General features: G+C 32.2%; 1 non-coding gene across 1 annotated transcript; it reads left to right on the top strand.

The window, feature by feature from the left end:
- Positions 1 to 675: 675 nt before the first annotated feature.
- LOC139850808 (small nucleolar RNA R71) lies at positions 676 to 782 on the top strand. Its single transcript, XR_011760186.1, has one exon. It is a non-coding gene; the product is annotated as a small nucleolar RNA R71 (small nucleolar RNA).
- Positions 783 to 14,804: the final 14,022 nt, after the last annotated feature.

Here is a 14,804-nt window from a genome sequence, read left to right as displayed (position 1 = left end):
GCTTGAGCATTTTGTTCATTGGTTTGTTTCTGAGATGTGAAAAATTACGTTTGAGTTTCAACTAGCTTCGTCATCATATCTTCTAAATTCGGCTTTTTATCATCGGTTTGTTGCGGTGGTTTGTTTTGAAAATTAGGTCTTTGCTGATTGTAAGTATTATTGAATACTTGTTGATTGCTAGGACCTTGTTGGTTGCTGTATGGAATATTTTGGTTATAATTCTGGTTTTGATTGTAAATCGGCCTTGGCGGTTGATAATTATTCTGATAATTATTTCCAGGCCTTTGGTTTATGTATGAAATATTCTCTCTTTGTTCCATTGTTAATTCAATACTGAGACAATCTTTTGTCAAATGTGGTCCTCCACACTGCTCACAACTAATTCGTATTGAGTGAATATCCTTAGTCATCTTTTCCATTCGTCTCTCGACAGCATCTATCTTTGCGGAAATGGAATCTAAGTCATGGCTAGAATCGGCTCTAGCTACTTTAGATGATCTAACGATATCTTTTTCTTGGTGCCACTCATGTGAGTGGGAAGCAGTGTTATCAATAATTTTGTAAGCATCAGTTTCGGTTTTCTTCATAATAGAACCACCAGCTGCTATATCTATGTCTTTCCTTGTAGTGATGTCGCATCCTTGGTAGAATATTTGTACTATTTGACAGGTGTCTAAACCATGTTGCGGACATCCTCTCAACAACTTTCCAAATCTTGTCCATGCCTCATATAGAGTTTCATTTGGCTTCTGTGTAAACGTAACAATTTCTCCTTGAAGTCTTACGGCTTTAGATGCAGGAAAGAATTGTTTAAGAAATTTTTCAACTAAAACGTCCCATGTATCAATCGCCCCTTCAGGTAACGATTCCAACCAATCTTTGGCTTCTCCCTTTAAAGTCCAGGGAAATAACATGAGATATATCTGTTCATCCTCCACTTCTCGGATTTTAAATAGTGTGCAGATCCTATTAAAGGTACGTAGATGTTCATTTGGATCTTCCTTCGGCGTACCACTAAATTGGCATTGATTAGTTACCATGTGTAGAATTTGTCCTTTGATTTCATAATCTGGCGCATTAATGTCTGGATGAGTAATTGCGTGACCTTGGCCAGTGCGTTTAGCTCTCATTCGGTCTTCCATACTTAAAGGTTCCAGATTCTCCATAATTGAACTTGTTGAATCGGAATCACTAGAGGATTCTGATTTAATGGTTCGTTCTTCAACAATCTCTGTTTGAATGATTGGTGGTTCCGGAGGAAAGTTTAGTGGTTCAGGATCTACGAATCGTTCCTGAATATTCTCCGGATTCTCAATTGTGAGGTCGGGTTCAAAAAATGGATTATCGGAAATTTGAACTGGAGTACTTGGTCGACTGGATGACGATTCTAAAGAAAAATCAACGGCAGTAATATTTGCTAAATGTCTTGATCTAGTTACAGGTGGTGAACGTACAAAAGGTGGTGAAGATCTTGCTCGGTGCATTCACTGAATATCCTATTAGTTTTAAAAAGGAAAGAAAAATTATAATAAGTTATCCAATCAATAGACTTTTTTGATTTTGCCCACATTTCGAATAGCCAAAAGATGCTGCAGAGGGGCAGGATTCGTTTGGTCTCAATATAATTGAGGACTGTTTGGCTCCAATAACCCGGTCCACGTACAAATCCAACTATTACTACGAACCAAAAAATTTTGATGTCTATTAATTTAACCACTTAAAATAAATTTTCGTAATTTTAAGAAATTTAGATAAGAAGTAGATTGAAAATCTATGTCCTAAAACTAGAATAGCGAGAAATAAGAAAGAAAAAGAGTTCGTCGAAAAAGGTCGAAAAAGAAAAATGGTTGAAAAATAAAAGGTGACGGAAAAATAAAAGAAACTTATAAAACTTAAAAATACTTGACTAACCTAACCTTATTACTACAACTAACTTAAAATTATAATCGCAAATTGAGATTACTAATTGGAATGATAATTGATACATAGGTAAAAGTCGTCTAAAAATATTAAAGCTTACAGGAAAAACTAAATTTCAAATGGAAATAACCTAAAAAGAAACTAAAACTTAAAAAGGCGTCGCAAAATTCTAAAGCACCTAAATCTTAGTCTAAAGAAAAAGCACTTAAGGGATTTTACGGCAAAGCCTAAAAATCTAGAAGTAAAAATAACTATGGCAAAAACTAAGTTTAAAACTAAATATGAGCTAAAAATACAAATATTATGCTAAAACAATTAAAAAGGGACAAAATATAAAAATATACAAAAAGTTGTAAAAAGTACAATTTTTATAAAAATATTATTTTTATATTATTTAGTTATTAAAACTATTAATTTTACAATTTAATTAAACTAATTAAACAAAATATTAATAAAAACTAAAATAAATATTTAATTAAAACCTAATTAGGGTTTTATAATAATAATTATAATAATTACTCGTAATTAATGCCTGATTAGGGTTCTGTCGGCGTGTCAGGTTAGCTCCGCGAGTTGCGGTATTCCAAGAAGAAAACTCCGCGAGTCGCGGGGATCCAGAATTCAACTCAGGTACAGTTTTTTATTTGACGCGTTTTTTTTTTCTTTTTATATTTTCTGTTTTTATATTTTTCTGTTTTAAAATCTAAATATTTATATAATAAAAACTTATATTTAAAAACTAAAATAAAAATAGAATTACTTTATAATTTTATAAATATCTTAAAAATAGATTTATATATATAAAAAAAAAATTTATATGTTTTAAATAAAAACAAAATACTTAAATAAAACTTATATAAAAATAAAGAAACTTTATAAAACTTAAATATTTAACAAAATCTTAAAAATACTTATATTTTTGTTTTTCTTTTTATATTTTTGAATATTTAAAACGTATTTTTATAAAAACGAATTTTAATAAAAGTAAACTAAAAATCTGTTTTTTTTTTTATATTAGCGTTGCGCTTCCGGCGTTTAAGAGTATTCCCCGGCAGCGGCACCAAAAATAACTTGATGTCGTGCGAGGTGTATATAAAATAACTATTAATTTTAGCAGGAAATACTATTAAATACGATACATTTTTACACAAGATATTTATTTATTTATAGAATGGATATACTTAAACCTTGCTACAACACTTATAGGCAGTGTACCTAATCGTACAGTAGTGTAGTTTTTAGTAAGTCCGGTTCGTTCCACAGGGAATCTTTTTAAACAAAGCTTAACGCTATATTAGTTTACTTTTATAAAAATACAAATATATATATAAGTAATATTATTATTATAAAAGGGGGGTTTTTACCGTTTAATGACCGGTTTGTCGATTTTAAAACTTTAGTCGCAGTTAAAACCAAATGTAAAATAATAAATAAATACAAGACTTAATTTAAAGCGTAAAGTAAATAACGATAATGAAATTGCGAATAATAAAAGTGCGATAAAATAAACTTGCGATAATTAAAAAGTACGATAATTAAAAGTGCAATTAAATACAATAACAATAAATAAAAATGCGATAATTAGAAGTGCAATTAAATATAAAATAAAGGAAATTAAATATGAAATAAAAGAATTATGCTTATTTAAACTTCCGTAATCATGATGTTTGACGTGTTGATTTTAGTTTTATGCCCATGGGTTAATTGTCCTTTGTCCTGGATTATTTAATATGTCCGTCTGGTTTTGTCCATAACAGTCCATCAGTCATAAATATAAAGTGCGAGTATCCTCGTCAAATTATCCTTATACCCGAAGTTAAATATTCCAACTAATTGGGGACTTAAACTGTAACAAGATTTTAATACTTTGTTTAATAATTACACCAGGATGTCGACTGAGTGTAACCCAAGGTTTTAATATTTTGTTATCAATTATACCAAGTGTCCTTGTACATAATTTCACCCCTGTTTTAATTATTCTAGTGGCTATTAATCCATTCTCTTGTCCGGTTAAATGAACGATTATTCGTACATATAAATACCCCGCCCATCGTGTCCGATCGAGTGTATATGGTAATTTATAGGGACGCCCAATTGTAAATCTTTATATTAACATTAACAAACTATCATTTAGTTAAACAAATATAAAGCCCATTAATACACCATAGTCTAATTTCCACAAGTGTCGTTCTTTTGTCCAAACCCCAATTATGGTACAAAGCCCAATTACCCAATTTTAGTAATTAGCCCAACATCATGATTACTTCGGATTAAATAAGCATAATAATAACTTAGCTACGAGACATTAAATTAAAAAGGTTGAACATAACTTACAATGATTAAAAATAGCGTAGCGTTACACGGACAGAATTTCGACTTACACCCTTACAACAATTGCTAACATACCCTTATTATTAGGATTTAAAATTAAAATTAAAATTAAAATATAAATTATATATATATTTTTACGTATATATTGAGAGAGAGATAGATATTAGATGATGAAAAATGATCAGAATTCGGTTGGCTTTATAGGGAATTTCAAACTTTGGGTCTCCGCGACTCGCGGCCCATTTTGCCTTTAAACTCCGCGAGTCGTGGAGTTTGTAAATACAGCTCACCAGCTTTTGGCTCTTTGTTTGCCGACGATTTATTTTATAAATATAATATATATATATATAATTAATATAATTAATTATATATTATATTATATTTATATATATAATTAACTTGTAATTTTTAGTCCGTTGCGTCGAGCGTTGAGAGTTGACTCTGGTCCCGGTTCCGGATTTTCGAACGTCCTTGCGTACAATTTAATATCTTGTACTTTGCATTTTGAATCTTGTACTCTTGTAATTTCGAGACGTTTCTTATCAATAATTGGAACCTCTTTGATTGTCTTTTGTACTTTTGAGCTTTTTGGTCGTTTGCGTCTTCAATTCGTAGAATCTGTCTTTTGTCTTCACCTTTTATTATTTAAACGAATATCACTTTTAAATAGAACAATTGCAACTAAAAGCTTGTCTTTCTTGAGGAATAATGCTATGAAATATATGTTCGTTTTTAGCATTATCAAGTGCCAATCTTACTTCCTCATGATTGATCTCCTCACAATCCCTGTTGATCTGGAATTGTTCTATATCAGCTTCTTGCAGATCTTCGTGATGCTCGGGTCTTCCTCCAACGAAGAGAGATGAGAAATACTCTTCCCATCTTTTCCTAATTTCGTCCTCCTTTACTAAAGTTTGACCAGCTTCATTTTTGATAAACTTGATGTTATCAATATCCCTGCGCCTTCGCTCCCTAGCTTTGGCTATCCTGTATATATCATTTGCTCCCTTTTTGGAGTCAAGCTTCCTATACAGATCTTCATATGCCTTTTCTTTTGCCCGGGCTATAGCCTTTTTAGCTTCTCTTTTGGCTTCTTTATATCTCTCTTCAACCCTGGTTCTATCCGTCGAAGTCCCCTCTTGGCAAGTGATAAGCTCCCTGAACCTTAGTTGCTTAAGCGCGACTTTGCTTTAAACCTCATCACTAAACCACCATGTTCTCTATCAGTCTTATGTCCCCTCGATGTTCCTACTGCCACACCTAAGGCTTCCTTGGCAACCTCTCTAATGGTGGACGCCAGACAAATCCACATCTGATCCACATCTATATGAAACATATTTCAATTAATCAAGTCTTAACAAGTTTGATTGCTTAACATGTTGGAAACATTTAATCATGTAAATATCAATCTCAATTAATATATATAAACATGGAAAAGTTCGGGTCACTACATGTCTAAACCATGTTGCGGACATCCTCTTAATAACTTTCCAAATCTTGTCCACGCCTCATATAGAGTTTCATTTGGTTTTTGTGTGAACGTAACAATTTCTCCTTGAAGTCTTACGGCTTTAGATGTAGGAAAGAATTGTTTAAGAAATTTTTCAACTAAAACATCCCATGTATCAATCGCCCCTTCAGGTAACGATTCCAACCAATCTTTGGCTTCTCCCTTTAAAGTCCAGGGAAATAACATGAAATATATCTGTTCATCCTCCACTTCTCGGATTTTAAATAGAGTGCAGATCCTATTAAATGTACGAAGATGTTCATTTGGATCTTCCTTCGGCGCACCACTAAATTGGCATTGATTAGTTACCATGTGTAGGATTTGTCCTTTGATTTCATAATCAAGCGCATTAATGTTTGGTTAAGTAATTGCGTGACCTTGGCCAGTGCGTTTAGCTCGCATTCGGTCTTCCATACTTAGAGGTTCCAGATTCTCCATGATTGAATTTGTTGAATCTGAATCACTAGAGGATTCTGATTTAATGGTTGGTTCCTCAACAATCTCTGTTTGAATGATTGGTGGTTTCGGAGGAAAGACTAATGGTTCAGGATCTCTTAATCGTCCCTGAATATTCTCCGGATTCTCAATTGTGAGGTCGGGTTCAAAAAATGGATTATCGGAAATTTGAATTGGAGTACTTGGTCGACTGGATGACGATTCTAAAGAAAAATCAACGGCGACAATATTTGCTAGATGTCTTGATCGAGTTACAGGTGGTGAACGAACAAAAGGTGGTGAACGTTTTGCTCGGTGCATTCACTGAATATCCTATTAGTTATAAAAATAAGAAAAATTATATAAATTATCAAATTAATAGACTTTTCTGATTTTGCCCACGTTTCGAATAGCCAAAAGATGCAGCAGAGGGGCAGGATTCGTTTGGTCTCAATATAATTGAGTACTGTTTGGCTCCAATAACCCGGTCCACGTACAAATCCAACTATTACTACGAACCAGAAAATGGATGTCTATCAATTTAACCACTTAAAATAATTTTTCGTTTTGAAATTTTAGAGAAGAAATAGAAAAAAAATCTATGTCCTATAAACTAGAGCGTCGAGAAATAAGAAAGGAAAAGAGCGCGTCGAAAATGTCGAAAAATAAAAGGTCAAAAAATAAAAAGAAAGTAGCGCGTCGAAAAACGTCAAAAAATAATAGGCATCGAAACTTAAAAAGGAACTAAAAACTAAAAATTAAAAGTTGCGTCTAAAAATATTAAAGCTTAAAATGAATTCTATTTCCAAAACGGTAATAACTTAAAAAGTACTTAAAATATTAAAAACGGCGTCGCAAAATTCTAAAGCACCTAAATCTTAGTCTAAAGAAAAAGCACTTAAGGGATTTTACGGCAAAGCCTAAAAATCTAGAAATAAAAATAACTATGGCAAAAACTATGACTTAAAACTAAATATGAACGAAAAATACAAAAATTACGCTAAAACAAATAAAAAGATACAAAATATAAAAATAAACTTAAAGTTGTAAAAAGTACAATTTTTATAAAAATATTATTTTTTTATTATTTATTTTATAAAAGTATTAATTTTATAATTTATTAAAACTTATTAAACTTAAAATACAAATTAATTAAAACTAAACTAAATTAATTAATAACTAAACCCTAATTAGGGTTTTTAATTAATAATAATAATAATAATAAAACCCTAAACTGGTCGAACTAGGTTTCAGACCTGTCCAGTCAACTCATGCGATCGCATGAGTTTTCTGTTATGGAGCCATGCGATCGCATGGGCCTTGGATCCGGGCCAAATGCTGGGCTGCTACAGTGTAGTGGCCCGAATGGTTTTATATATTTTTTTTCTATTTTCTATATTTATATAAAAATATTTATATAAAACTTATATTTTTATAAACTAAAATAAAAATAAAGAAACTTTATAAAACATATATATTTAACAATCTCTTAAAAATATATAAATTTTGTTTTTCTTTTTATATTTTTGTATTTTTATTTAAAACGTATATTTTATACAAAGAACTTAAAAAAAATCTTTTTTTTTATATAGCGTTGCGCTTCTGGCGTTTAAGCAAGAATGTTCCCGGCAGCGGCGCCAAAAATACTTGATGTGTGCGAGGTGTACTAGGAAATAGTATTATTTTTATAACGAAATACTATTAAATACGATACAATTTTACACAAGATATTTATTTATTTATAGAATGGATATACCTAAACCTTGCTACAACACTTATAGGCAGTGTACCTAATCGTACAGTAGTGTAGTTTTTAGTAAGTCTGGTTCGTTCCACAGAGATCTTTTAAACAAGCTTAACGCTATATTTTTAACTTGTAATTGTAAGAATACAAAAATATATATAAGTAGTAGAATTATTATAAAAGGGGGTTTTTACCGTTTAATGACCGGTTTTGTCGATTTTTAAAACTTTTGTCGCAGTTAAAACCTAATGTAAAATATTAAAAATAAATATAACTTAATTTAAAGCGTAAAGTAAATAATGATAATGAAATTGCGATAAATAAAAGTGCGATAAAATAAAATTGCGATAATTAAAGAGTACGATAATTAAAAATGCAATTAAATAAAATGACAATGAATAAAAGTGCGATAATTAAAAGTGCAATTAAATATGAAAATAAAGAATTATGCTTATTTAAACTTCTGTAATCATGATGTTCGACGTGTTGATTTTAGTTTATTCCCATGGGTTAATTGTCCTTTTTCCTGGATTATTCAATATGTCCGTCTGGTTTTTGTCCATAACAGTCCATCGGTCATAAATTTAAAGTGCGAGTGTCCTCGTCAATTTATCCTTATATCTGAAGTCAAATATTCCAACTAATTGAGGAATTAAACTGTAACAAGGTTTTAATACTTTGTTAACAATTACGCCAAGTGTCCTTGTACATAATTTCACCCTTATTTTAATAATTCCATAGACTATTAATTCATTCCCGTGTCCGGTTAAATGAACGATTATTAGTACATATAAATATCCCGCCCATCGTGTCTGATCGAGTGTATATGGTTATTTATAGGTACGTCAAATTGTAAATCTTTATATTAAAATTAACAAACTATCATTTAGTTAAACAAATATAAAGCCCATTAATAGCCCATAGTCTAATTTCCACAAGTGTCGTTCTTTTGTCCAAACCCCAATTATGGTACAAAGCCCAATTACCCAATTTTAATATTTAGCCCAACATCATGATTACTTCGGCATTAAATAAGCATAATAACAACTTAGCTACGAGACATTAAATTAAAAATAACATTAACCATAACTTAGAGTGATTAAAAATAGCGTAGCGTTACACGGACAGAATTTTCACTTACACCCTTACGACATTCGCTATCATACCCTTATTATTAGAATTTAAAATTAAAATTAAAATTATAATATATATATATATTATACGAGTGAGATAGATAGAAAGGATGGATATATATCGACCAGAGCGTGCTTTTTATAGGAATGTGGCCTGGTACTATTCACCATGCGATCGCATGGCTTTTGTGCCTCCAGGCCATGCGATCGCATGGAGGTAGGTACCAGCTCACTTTAGTTTGTTTTCTTGTTTTGCCGACGGTTTATAATAATAATATAATATATAAATAATTTATAGAATTATTTAAATATTATATTATATTTGTGTGTATAGTTGACTTGTAATATTTAGTCCGTTGCGTCGAGCGTTGAGAGTTGACTATGGTCCCGGTTCCGGATTTTCGAACGTCCTTGCGTACAATTTAATATCTTGTATTTTGCGTTTCGCTTCTTGTACTCTTGTAATCTTGAGACGTTTCTCACCAATAATTTGAACCATTTTGATTGTACTTTGTACTTTTGAGCTTTTTGGTCATTTGCGTCTTCAATTCGTCGAATCTGTCTTTTTTCTTCACCTTTTATTATTTAAACGAATATCACTTGTAAATAGAACAGTTGCAACTAAAAGCTTGTCTTTCTTGAGGAATAATACTATGAAATATATGTTTGTTTTTAGCATTATCAGAGCCCTATTTGACGAAGAAGTTTAAGTCATTAAAGCAAAATAGTTTGTCTTCTTCACATCATCAAACTAATCCTCTGACTCTGAAGAATCTGTAAGAAACTCATAAGTATCACCATTCTCATTGTTCTTACCCAAGTGAATTTGCTCAAGTCTATCACAAATATCTTTAGGTCTTGTCAAACCAGAGACTTTCTCTCGATCACTTTCTCATAAGCACATCCTAAGTAGATTCACCGCCTTCTGGTTCAATGCTTCAATATTTGTGTGATCTTCTACAACACGATCATCTTGATCTTTTAACTTTGAAAATGACTTCTTGCCTGATTCTTCATCTTCTGAATTCAAACTCTCAAGATCTGAACCTTCACCCATAAGAACTAACATCTCCAGTTCTACAGCAATCATTCTAACCCATTCTCCAAGTTCTTTATCAGCATCAAACGTTGTTCCATCAATTTATTCAGCTTCTAGATTATCATTTTCAAAAACTTAGGTATCAGCATATATAGTCTTCCAACTATTGAAGATGTGTTCTTCTGATGATGTAGGTGAAACGCTTCCTAATTCATGTTTTTGAGGAACTGAATCACGTGCTTTCTTGATTTTGTCTTTAACTTGTTTCTGAATCTTCCCCTTTCAAATAGTTCAAGACAATTCTTTTGCTCTCTCAGCATGAGCAGTTAACTTCTCAATTATATCTTGATCAGGTACACGATCTGTTTCAACTTTAGTGATTTTTGCCATGTTGGCTTTAGATTGTTGATCATCCACATTCAACTTAATAGTCCAGTCATCATCATCACCATGAATGATAAGTAAAGCTTTGTTAGGATTCTCAATCTTTTCTATATCAGTTCCCTTATCAGTAATGTAAATCTCTTGCTTTGTTGGCTGACTTATAGAACTATTTCGATTATAGTTCTGACTTCTAAATGGATTGTGATTACCCTTCTTCTTCTATTTTGTAGACTATCTTGAAAAATGACCTTGTTCTCCACAGTTGTAACAAGTAACAATGTTCATATCAAAACCCAGATTTGTATCCTTGGTCGGACTAATTGGTTTCTCTGTTCATTCTTCATAATCTTTGGCGCTTTGTACAAGATTCTCCATAACCCAGATTATATCCATCTTTTCAGCTTCATCTTTATCAAGTTGTTGATAGTCCTCTACCATTAGATGAATTTTTCCCACACGACCACCAAGATAACTGTCATAAGAGTTTACAAGATTAGAGAGTAAGGCTATATCTTCATTAATTTTATTCTTTCCAACTTTCCTGATGATCTCAATTTTAAGTGCAGACAGAACATCTGATGCCATAGGTGTAGGTGTCTCTGTGGTATTTAAAGTATGTTGCGATTGAGTATTGAGTGAATACAGTGAAGTCTATTGTGGATAGGGAGACTGTTAACAGCTTTGAGTAGTTGTATGCAAACGATACATAATCTGATTATCTGTTGCAAAGGCAGTTTGAAATGGAGCATGTGCAAATTTTGAAGGTGTGTAACAAACTGGATTATACATTGTGGTGTCCTAAAATTGCTTAGACTTTTTCATTTTGTTCTGTAATTCCAACTCTTTTTCTTGAAGTCTTGCAATAAATGAGTTCACAGTATCAGTAGATAGTTCTCCACTTGTCTTCATTGTTAACACAAAACCATTCCAATCCAATGGAAGTGCTTTTGCTAGACATACCACTTTATCCTTCTCTTCAATGGTTACATCATGCTTATGAAGTTCAGAAAGCAAGTGACGATATCTTTCCACCAAATCTTTAATTGATTTTCCTACTTGTCAGTGAAAACGATCAAACTCAGCCTTCAATTCTAATCCTTTTAGAGCTGTATAAGCAGTGTTCCTTTCATTAAATGTTCTCAGTGCTTCCCATATCTTAAAAGAAATATCATTGCATAGAAATTGATGAAAAATAGGCCATCAAGCGCACTAGTCAAGTTACAGTACATCTTCTTCCCCAAATTGTATTCATCACGTTCTTCCGTAGGCATAGTATGTAAAGTGTACAACTCATTTGTAACTGGTGAACGTAGTAACCTGTATTCAGTTTCTATGTACTTCTAAAGCTTGGTGTCTTGACCAACAGAACAAATCTTGAATCTAGACTTCCAGGTAGAGTAATTATCCATATTCATCAGTCTTGGACATTTCGTTCCACTACCGGATTCACTTTCAGCAAGAAGTAATCATTGAATCATATTGGTAATACTCTGAACTAATGGAGCAGCCAAAGCATAATCGTTTGATTTATACATCTTGAATATATTTAAGGAAAAACTAAACCGTGCGGTTTAAGTACTCAAACGTACATATCAGTACAAACTACTCTCAACCGTACGATTCAGCAGGTCAAACGTGCGAGTGACTTTAACTTCTTAACAGACAACAACACTAAATACCAGGCATACGAGTTAGATCAACCGTATGATCAACCATGCATTTCAGCTCTCAAACGTAAGGGTCAATGATCAACCGTATGATCAACCGTATTATCAACCGTATGATCAACCGTGCAAGTTACAAGCTAAAACCCAAAAACCCTAAGTTTAGGTTAACCGTGCGACTCAGCTCAAACGTGTGCTCAACCATGCGAGTGAATGTTCTTCCTAACCTCAACCGTATATCAGTTCAGATATGGTTTAAATCACCTCAAATCACTAGAAATTGATGTAAAATACCAAATTCTTCGTTCACAAGCTGTATTAGTGTAAAGACCCGTCCTAATCCATAAGAACGAATACAATAACATATGATTACATTGCGAGGTATTTGACCTCTATATGATACATTTTACAGACACTGCATTCATTTTAAAAGACAAACTTTCATTACATCGAAAGTTGACAGACATGCATACCATTTCATAATATCCAACTGTAAATGATCTAATCTGTCATTTACTTAATCATAATCTTTACTGAACTCAACGACTTGAATGCAACGTCTTTTGAAATATGCCATGAATGATTCCAAGTAATATCTTTAAAATGAGCAAATGCACAGCGGAAGATTTCTTTCAATCCTGAGAATAAACATGCTTTAAAGTGTCAACTAAAAGGTTGGTGAGTTCATTAGTTTATCATAATCGATCATTTTCATCATTTTAATAGACCACAAGATTTTCATTTCTATTTCTCATAAACATAATCTCATATCAGGCATTTCGCACGGCATAGAGATAAAAATCATTCATATGGTGAACACCTGGTAACCGACGTTAACTTTAATGCATAGAATATCCCCAAATAGAACCTCTTGTCTGTATAATAATAATCTCGAAGTACTAAATCATTCGTACCCTGAATGGGACTTGTCAAGGTCCATAGATCTATCTTTAGGATTCGCGTCAATCAGGGGCCATTTCCCTAAATTCTTAGGTTACCAGACTTGAAGGGCGATATTCGGTTTAATAATCTAACCATAGAATGTAATTTTAAGTACTTGTGTCTATTTCATAAAACATTTATAAAAGAAGCGCATGTATTCTCAGTCCTAAAAATATATATATGTGAATCATCATGTTCCATTTAGAAACTCAGCATGACTTACTGTAATATAATCATGTTGATCAAGTGTCATTATATTATACTAACTCATGCTTCAGTTCCCAATACTACTTCAAAAACATTCATATTTTAAATTCGACTTTTCAGAATTTAGAAACTAAAATAGTTTCCTTTATGATGTAACACAAATATCGCGAAGAACTAACTAATATCGGACGAGAATACTTATGAAGATATCTTCAAAAATATTGAGGATATTCGTAATGAAAGATACGATAATATCTTATAATTCTACAATCAAAATGTGATGAAGAAATCCATTCACAATGATTTAGAACAATTTAAGGAGTAAGGTATTCGCTAAAGATTTCATCAGAAATAGAATCATCAGGGTTCTTTAAATACAGGGTTTGGTCCTTGTATTTGTCCTTGGCCTCCTTCATGGTTTGCTCACTCCGTTTTCCAGTTTCAAACTTTTTCTGAGCTTTACCAACACACTATTCTTTATCATCAACTTTTGACTGTTTTGGTTGTCTACAGTTTCTGCTGCTTCAGTCAGCTTTTTTAAAGTTCAGTGTATTGATTCGTAGGCTGGGTGCTTTTCAGAATTTCAGAATTGAATATCATAATTCTAGGAGATAGATGTTATATGTATACATATAACTGTTGACGTAGAAATGCTACGAGATTCTGAATACTGATTGCTGCTTCCAGGTAATTGGTATGGCAATTCTTGTTACAAGATGCCGATGAGTTCATGATAAGACTTCAATAGATAAATATAGTGATTTGTCGGAGAGATTTAAGCCAAAGAGCAATGAGGTTGCTGGTACGTCTGCTGGTAATATGGTGGAATATAAAAGGTTCCCCGGTAACAATAAAAGAGCACGCCTATATATCAAAGTTATAATAAGGCGGTTTCAAATGAAAAGTCGAAGTTGATTTGCTGGAGCTATGACAAAATTGACTAATTTGGAGAGGGGTTGTAAAATTATTTTCGGTAATAACAATGCCAAAAGAGCTATCACAGATACTTGTTAACATTTACTAAGTTTTCGAGAGTTTTTCAGGTGCATAACTATATGCATTAATCTTTCCTTCCGTAGATGAAGTGCGGTTGGTTCATCCTCTCGATTGAGGTGTTTTCAAGAATTATGAAAGGTTTAGACGTAGATTGTAATCGTCAAGATACAAATGAGGTTTAACATGAAATCAAGTGGCAAACTTTAAGAAATGTTTAGTTTCATATGTTATAATCAATATTTTAATTCGTTTTAAATTGTTCAATGTTAGTTGTCCACAATTAGTAATTCAATAATTCATATATAATATTTGAATTAATTAATACGTATCGTGACCCATTGCATACATGTCTCAGACTCGATCACAACTCAAAGTATATATATATTTTATGAATCAACCCCAAGCCTGTATAGCGAACTCGAGCATTACAGCATATAGAGTGTCTATGGTTATTCCAAATAATATATATAGATGACGTCAATATGATATGTCAAAACAT

This window comes from Rutidosis leptorrhynchoides, chromosome 5 (assembly GCF_046630445.1).
Source record: "Rutidosis leptorrhynchoides isolate AG116_Rl617_1_P2 chromosome 5, CSIRO_AGI_Rlap_v1, whole genome shotgun sequence".
NCBI lineage: Eukaryota > Viridiplantae > Streptophyta > Magnoliopsida > Asterales > Asteraceae > Rutidosis > Rutidosis leptorrhynchoides.
The sequence above is the reverse complement of the archived record's forward strand: the minus strand, read 5'-3'. Positions and strand labels throughout refer to the sequence as shown.